This window comes from Gorilla gorilla, chromosome 19 (assembly GCF_029281585.2).
Source record: "Gorilla gorilla gorilla isolate KB3781 chromosome 19, NHGRI_mGorGor1-v2.1_pri, whole genome shotgun sequence".
In the NCBI taxonomy this organism is placed as follows: Eukaryota; Metazoa; Chordata; class Mammalia; order Primates; family Hominidae; genus Gorilla; species Gorilla gorilla.
This window is the reverse complement of record NC_073243.2, coordinates 68,142,388-68,151,141: the sequence shown is the minus strand read 5'-3', so window position 1 is coordinate 68,151,141 and position 8,754 is coordinate 68,142,388.

Here is an 8,754-nt window from a genome sequence, read left to right as displayed (position 1 = left end):
AATCTATAAATTACCTTGGGCAGTGTGGCCATTTTCGTGATATTGATTCTTCCTACCCATGAGCATGGAATGTTCTTCCATTTGTTTGTATCCTCTTTTATTTCCTTGAGCAGTGGTTTGTAGTTCTCCTTGAAGAGGTCCTTCACATCCCTTGTAAGGTGGATTCCTAGGTATTTTATTCTCTTTGAAGCAATTGTGAATGGGAGTTCACTCATGATTTGGCTCTCTGTGTGTCTGTTATTGGTGTATAAGAATGCTTGTGACTTTTGTACATTGATTTTGTATCCTGAGACTTTGCTGAAGTTGCTTATCAGCTTAAGGAGATTTTGGGCTGAGACAATGGGGTTTTCTAGATATACAATCATGTCATCTGCAAACAGGAACAATTTGACTTCCTCTTTTCCTAATTGAATGCCCTTTTTTTCCTTTTCCTGCCTGATTGCCCTGGCCAGAACCTCCAACACTATGTTGAATAGGAGTGGTGAGAGAGGGCATCCCTGTCTTGTGGCAGTTTTCAAAGGGAATGCTTCCAATTTTTGCCCATTCAGTATGATATTGGCTGTGGGTTTGTCATAGATAGCTCTGATTATTTGGAGATACGTCCCATCAATACCTAATTTATTGAGAGTTTTTAATATGAAGGGTTGTTGAATTTTGTCAAAGGCCTTTTCTGCATTTATTGAGATAATCATGTGGTTTTTGTTTTTGGTTCTGTTTATATGTTGGATTACATTTATTGATTTGCGTATGTTGAACCAGCCTTGCATCCCAGGGATGAAGCCCACCTGATCATGGTGGATAAGCTTTTTGATGTGGTGCTGGATTCAGTTTGCCAGTATTTTATTGAGGATTTTTGCATTGATATTCATCAAGGATATTGGTCTAAAATTCTCTTTTTTTGTTGTGTCTCTGCCAGGCTTTGGTATCAGGATGATGCTGGCCTCATAAAATGAGTTAGGGTGGATTTCCTCTTTTTCTATTGATTGGAATAGTTTCAGAAGGAATGGTACCAGCTCCTCCTTGTACTCTGGTAGAATTCGGCTGTGAATCCATCTGGTCCTGGACATTTTTTGGTTGGTAAGCTATTAATTATTGCCTGAATTTCAGAGCCTGTTATTGGTCTATTCAGAGATTCAATTCCTTCCTGGTTTAGTCTTGGGAGAGTGTATGTGTTGAGGAATTTATCCATTTCTTCTAGTTTTTCTAGTTTATTTGTGTAGAGGTGTTTATAGTATTCTCTGATGGTAGTTTGTATTTCTGTGTGATCGGTGATGATATCCCCTTTGTCATTTTTTATTGCATCTATTTGATTCTTCTCTCTTTTCTTCTTTATTAGTCTTGCTAGCGGTCTATCAATTTTGTGGGTCTTTTCAAAAAACCAGCTCCTGGATTCATTGATTTTTTGAAGGGTTTTTTGTGTCTCTGTTTCCTTCAGTTCTGCTCTGATCTTAGTTATTTCTTGCCTTCTGCTAGCTTTTGAATGTGTTTGCTCTTGCTTCTCTAGTTCTTTTAATTGTGATGTTAGGGTGTCAATTTTAGATCTTTCCTGCTTTCTCTTGTGGGCATTTAGTGCTATAAATTTCCCTCTACACACTGCTTTGAATGTGTCCCAGAGCTTCTGGTGTGTTGTGTCTTGGTTCTCGTTCATTTCAAAGAACATCTTTATTTCTGCCTTCATTTCATTATTTACCCAGTAGTCATTCAGGAGCAGGTTGTTCAGTTTCCATGTAATTGAGCGGTTTTGAGTGAGATTCTTAATCCTGAGTTCTAGTTTGATTGCACTGTGGTCTGAGCGACAGTTTGTTATAATTTCTGTTCTTTTACATTTGCTGAGGAGTGCTTTACTTCCAACTATGTGGTCAATTTTGGAGTAGGTGTGGTGTGGTGCTGAAAAGAATGTATATTCTGTTGATTTGGGGTGGAGAGTTCTGTAGATGTCTATTAGGTCTGCTTAGTGCAGAGCTGAGTTCAATTCCTGGGTATCCTTGTTCACTTTCTGTCTCGTTGATCTATCGAATGTTGACAGTGGTGTGTTAAAGTCTCCCACTATTATTGTGTGGGAGTCTAAGTCTCTTTGTAGACCAGTAAGGACTTGCCTTATGAATCTTGGTGCTCCTGTGTTGGGTGCATATATATTTAGGATAGTTAGCTCTTCTTGTTGAATTGACCACTTTACCATTATGTAATGGCCTTCTTTGTCTCTTTTGGTCTTTGTTGGTTTAAAGTCTGTTTTATCAGAGACTAGGATTGCAACCCCTGCCTTTTTTTGTTTCCATTTGCTTGGTAGATCTTCCTCCATCCCTTTATTTTGAGCCTATGTGTGTCTCTGCACACTGATGTGTCTTAACTCTTTTTTTTAATTTATTTTATTTTATTTTTATTTATTTTTATTTTTTTATTATTTATTGATCATTCTTGGGTGTTTCTCGGAGAGGGGGATTTGACAGGGTCATAGGACAATAGTGGAGGGAAGGTCAGCAGATAAACATGTGAACAAAGGTCTCTGGTTTTCCTAGGCAGAGGGCCCTGCCGCCTTCAGCAGTATTTGTGTCCCTGGGTACTTGAGATTAGGGAGTGGTGATGACTCTTAATGAGCATGCTGCCTTCAAGCATCTGTTTAACAAAGCACATCTTACACCGCCCTTAATCCATTTAACCCTTAGTGGACACAGCGCATGTTTCAACGAGCACAGCGTTGGGGGTAAGGTTATAGATTAACAGCATCCCAAGGCAGAAGAATTTTTCCTAGTACAGAACAAAATGGAGTCTCCTATGTCTACTTCTTTCTACACAGACACAATAACAATCTGATCTCTCTTTCTTTTCCCCACATTTCCCACTTTTCTATTCGACAAAACTGCCATCATCATCATGGCCCATTCTCAATGAGCTGTTGGGCACACCTCCCAGACGGGGTGGCAGCCGGGCAGAGGGGCTCCTCACTTCCCAGATGGGGCGGCCAGGCAGAGGGGCCCACCACCTCCCAGATGGGGTGGCGGCCGGGCAGAGGAGCTCCCCACTTCCCAGACGGGGCGGCTGGGCCAAGGCACCCCCCCACCTCCCAGACGGGGCGGCTGGCCGAGTGGGGGCTGCCCCCCCACCTCCCAGACGGGGCGGCTGGCCGAGCGGGGGCTGCCCCCCACCTCCCCGATGGGGCGGCTGGCCAGGTGGGGGCTGCCCCCCACCTCCCGGACAGGGCGGCTGGCCAAGCGGGGGCTGCCCCCCACCTCCCGGATGGCGTGGCTGCCAGGTGGAGATGCTCCTCACTTCCCAGATGGGGCAGCTGCCAGGCGGAGGGGCTCCCCACTTCCCGGATGGGGTGGCTGGCCGGGCGGGTGCTGCCCCCGCCTTCCCAGACAGGGCGGCTGGCGGGGCGGGGGCTGCCCCCCCACCTCCTGGATGGGGTGGCTGCCGGGCGGAGATGCTCCTCACTTCCCAGACAGGCGACTGCCAGGCGGAGGGGCTCCCCACTTCCCAGACGGAGCAGCTGCCGGGCAGAGGGGCTCCTCACTTCTCGGACAGGGTCACAGCTGGGCAGAGGCACTCTTCACATCTCAGATGGGGTGGCGGGGCAGAGGTGCTCCCCACATCCCAGATGATGGGTGGCCAGGCAGAGACGCTCCTCACTTCCTAGATGGGATGATGGCTGGGAAGAGATGCTCCTCACTTCCCAGACTGGGCAGCCGGGCAGAGGGGCTCCTCACATCCCAGATGATGGGTGGCCAGGCAGAGACACTCCTCACTTCCTAGACGGGGTGGCGGCTAGGAAGAGGCGCTCCTCACTTCCCGGACTTGGCGGCCAGGCAGAGGGGCTCCTCACATCCCAGACGATGGGCGGCCAGGCAGAGACGCTCCTCACTTCCTATACGGGGTGGTGGCCGGGCAGAGGCTGCAATCTCGGCACTTTGGGAGGCCAAGGCAGGCGGCTGGGAGGTGGAGGTTGTAGTGATCTGAGATCACGCCACTGCACTCCAGCCTGGGCAACATTGAGCACTGAGTGAGCGGGACTCCATCTGCAATCCTGGCACCTCAGGAAGCCGAGGCTGGCAGACCACTCGTGGTCAGGAGCTGGAGACCAGCCTGGCCAACATGGCGAAACCCCGTCTCCACCAAAAAATATGAAAACCAGTCAGGTGTGGTGGCGTGCACCTGCAATCCCAGGCACTCAGCAGGCTGAGGCAGGAGGATCAGGCAGGGAGGCGGCAGTGAGCTGAGATGGCGGCAGTACAGTCCAGCCTTGGCTCAGCATCAGAGGGAGACAGTGCAAAGGGGAGAAGAGGACCGTGCAAAGGGTAGAGGAAGAGGGAGAGGGAGAGGGAGAGGGAGAGGGCAGGTCTTGACTCTTTATCCAATTTGCCAGTGTGTGTCTTTTAATTGGAGCATTTAGCCCATTTACATTTAAAGTTAATATTGTTATGTGTGAATTTGATCCTGTCATTATGATGTTAGCTGGTTATTTTGCTCATTAGTTGATGCAGTTTCTTCCTAGCCTTGATGGTCTTTACAATTTGGTATGTTTTTGCAGTGGCTGGTACCAGTTGTTCCTTTCCATGTTTAGTGTTTCCTTCAGGAGCTCTTTTAGGGAAGGCCTAGTGGTGAAAAAATCTCTCAGCATTTGCTTGTCTGTAAAGTATTTTATTTCTCCTTCATTTATGAAGCTTAGTTTGGCTGGATATGAGATTCTGGGTTGAAAATTCTTTTCTTTAAGAATGTTGAATATTGGTCCCCACTCTCTTCTGGCTTGTAGAGTTTCTGCCAAGAGATCAGCTGTTAGTCTGATGGGCTCACCTTTGTGAGTAACCCGACCTTTCTCTCTGGCTGCCCTTAACATTTTTTCCTTCATTTCAACTTTGGTGAATCTGACAATTATGTGTCTTGGAGATACCCTTCTTGAGGAGTATCTTTGTGGCATTCTCTGTATTTCCTGAATTTGAATGTTGGCCTGCCTTGCTAGATTGGGGAAATTCTCCTGGATAATATCCTGCAGAGTGTTTTCCAACTTGGTTCCATTCTCCCCGTCACTTTCAGGTACACCAGTCAGACGTAGATTTGGTCTTTTCACATAGTCCGATATTTCTTGGAGGCTTTGTTCATTTCCTTTTAGTCTTTTTTCTCTAAACTTCTCTTCACGCTTCATTTCATTCATCTTCCATCGCTGGTACCCTTTCTTCCAGTTGATTGCATCGGCTCCTGAGGCTTCTGCATTCTTCACGTAGTTCTCGAGCCTTGGTTTTCAGCTCCATCAGCTCCTTTAAGCACTTCTATGTATTGGTTATTCTAGTTATCCATTCATCTAATTTTTTTTCAAAGCTTTTAACCTCTTTGCCATTGGTTCGAATTTCCTCCTGTAGCTCAGAGTAGTTTGATTGTCTGAAGCCTTCTACTCTCAACTCGTCAAAGTCATTCTCCATCCAGCTTTGTGAGGAGCTGTGTTTCTTTGGAGGAGGAGAGATGCTCTGATTTTTAGTTTCCAGTTTTTCTGCTCTGTTTTTTTCCCATCTGTGTGGTTTTATCTACCTTTGTTCTTTGATGATGGTGATGTACAGATGGGTTTTTGGTGTGGATGTCCTTTCTGTTTGTTAGTTTTCCTTCTAACAGACAGGACCCTCAGCTGCAGGTCTGTTGGAGTTTGCTAGAGGTCCACTCCAGACCCTGTTTGCCTGGGCATCTGCAGCGGTGGCTGCACAACAGCGGATATTGGTGAACCGCAGATGCTGCTGCCTGATCGTTCCTCTGGAAGTTTTGTCTCAGAGGAGTACCCGGCCGTGTGAGGTGTCAGTCCGCCCCTACTGGGGGGTGCCTCCCAATTAGGGTACTTGGGGGTCAGGGACCCACTTGAGGAGGCAGTCTGCCTGATCTCAGATCTCAAGCTGCATGCTCAGAGAACCACTATTCTCTTCAAAGCTGTCAGAGAGGAACATTTAGGTCTGCAGAAGTTACTGCTGTCTTTTTGTTTATCTGTGCCCTGCCCCCAGAGGTGGAGCCTACAGAGGCAGGCAGGCCTCCTTGAGCTGTGGTGGGTTCCACCCACTTCGAGCTTCCAGACCGCTTTGTTTACCTAATCAAACAACTAACTCAGCAATGGCGGGCTCCCCTCCCTTAGCCTCGCTGCCACCTTGCAGTTTGATCTCAGACTGCTGTGCTAGCAATGAGTGAGACTCCGTGTGTGTAGGACCCTCCAAGCCAGGTCCAGGGTATAATCTGGTGTGCCATTTTTTTAAGCCCCTTGGAAAACGCAGTATTAGGGTGAGGTGACTCAATTTTCCAGGTGCCGTCTGTCACCGCTTTCTTTGACTAGGAAAGGGAATTCCCTGACCCCTTGTGTTTCCCGGGTGAAGCGATGCCTCACCCTGCTTCCGCTCGTGCATGGTGTGCTGCACCCACTGTCCTGCACCTACGGTCTGGCACTCCCCAGTGAGATGAACCTGGTACCTCAGTTGGAAATGCAGAAATCACCCGTCTTCTGTGTCACTCATGCTGGGAGCTGTAGACCGGAGCTGTTCCTATTTGGCCATCTTGGCTCCTCCCCCGTAGCTAGTGGTTCAAGTGTTTTCTGTTTGATCCCCATTTTAAAGATTCCCAGGCTGGGCACGGTGGCTCATGCCTATAACCTCAGCAGTTTGGGAGGCCGAGGCAGGTGGATCATTTGAGGTCAGGAGTCTGAGACCAGCCTGACCAATATGGTGAAACCCTGTTTCTATTAAATACAAAAAAAAATTAGCCAGGCATGGTGGCACGTACCTGTACTGCCAGCTACTTTGGAGGCTGAGGCAGAATTGCTTGAACCCGGGAGGCAGCAGTTGCAGTGAGCCGAGATCACACCACTGCACTCCAACCTGGGCAACAGAGTGAAACTCCATCTCAAAAGAAAAAAAAAAAAAGATTTCCAACTACTTTCATCTGATGGCTTTAGCAGCCTTTAATGATGATCGTGTAGTTCTATTATTCCTACATTAGAGTAGAAATTCTTTTCCTTATTAACAGTTTGGTTACTCTCAAGTAGAATTTGTGGAAAAAAACAAGATAAATAATTATTTCCCTTTACTGTTAGTTTATTATTTCAGAATAATGAATTGGAGACCTAGAAATTAAATGATGACCAAGTAGGTAATTGTCTTTTTTTTTCTGTACTTGTAAATTTATGGATCTTTATATATTTGATATGCGTGTGTGTTTTATGCTCAAAATTTCTTTGCTCTGTGAGTCCTCTTCAGCCAATGAGTCAATTTGAGTTGGTTTCTATGTTATTCTAGCATGACCCTAGTAGTTTCTGACAGCTTTCTTGATTTCTGGCATGATAGGTTCTCAGACTCATCTTGTACATTACTTGCCCAACTTAAAAGTGGTGTTTAGAGATCTGTGTGTTCGGTGTGCTTATTGCCACTGAGTTGTTATTATTCCCAAGCTTTTACAGTGGTCAGAGCTAATTAGTAAACATTTGTTTTTTAGAAAGAGAAAAGTAATTATTTTGTTGTGATATTTTATATTCAAATGTAAGATTATAGGACTTTTATTTAATCATTTTGATTTTACAAGGGCATCTTTTTTCTTTTACACTGAATCATGATTCCCAATGACATTAATATATTATTTATTTTATCCGAATATACATAGTATTCAGGTTTTAAAAAATATACATATATAGTAATTTCAAAATAACAATTATGTTGCTACTACTAATGGCATGACATTTAATGCAGTTTAAGATTTTGGGGGGGTTCTTTGTGTCCTTAGGATATATTCCACCACTGATGTACAATACAGATACTACATTTAAGCTATTCCATCAACTTTATGTACAATTAGGTTTATTTATTTATTTAAAACAGCTTGAATTTATCTTGCAGTTTTCACTTTTAGAATATACACCAATAGGGATGTACAAATGATTGTTTTTTTAAAGTCACTTGAAAAAAATAATTCTCTGTACAGATAATCTACCAACTTGTTCGTTAAATTTATTTGCTTTAGAGTTGCAAGGTACTTATTTTAATTTTTAATTTTTAAAAAAAAATTGTAAAATCTGATAAGTAAATATTATAAATATGTTGTATAACATGTTTATATATATATGTATATGCATTGTGGAATGACTAAGCTATTTTACATAAGCATTACCTCACATACTTATTTCTTTGTGGTGAGGACGCTTAAATCTACTCACTTAGCAATTTTCAAATATATAGTATACTGTTATTAACTGTAGTCACCATGATATACAGTAGATCTCTTGAACTTATTTCTCCTGTCTAAACAAAATTTTGTTTCCTTTGACCGACATCTCCCCAATCTCTCCACCCCTCAGCCTCACTCTCTGTTTTTTTTTGTTGTTTTTTGTTTCAACTTCTATTTTAAGTTCAGGGGTACATGTGCGTTATGTGCAGGTTTGTTACATAGGCAAACATGTGCCACGGTGGTTTGCTGCAAAGATCATCCCATCACCTAGGTATTAAGCCCAGCATCCATTAGCTATTCTTCCTGATGTTCTCCCTTCCTGACACACTACCCCTGACAGGCCACAGTGTGTGTTATTTCTTCCACCTAATGTGTCCATGTGTTCTCATCATTCAGCTCCCACCTATAAGTGAGAATATGAAGTGTTTGGTTTTCTGTTCCTGCTGAGGATAATAGCTTCCAGCTTGATCCATGTCCCTACAAAGGACATGATCTCATTCCTTTTTATGGCTGCATAGTATTCAACAGTGTATATGTACCACATTTTCTTTATCCAGTCCACTATTGATGGACACCAAG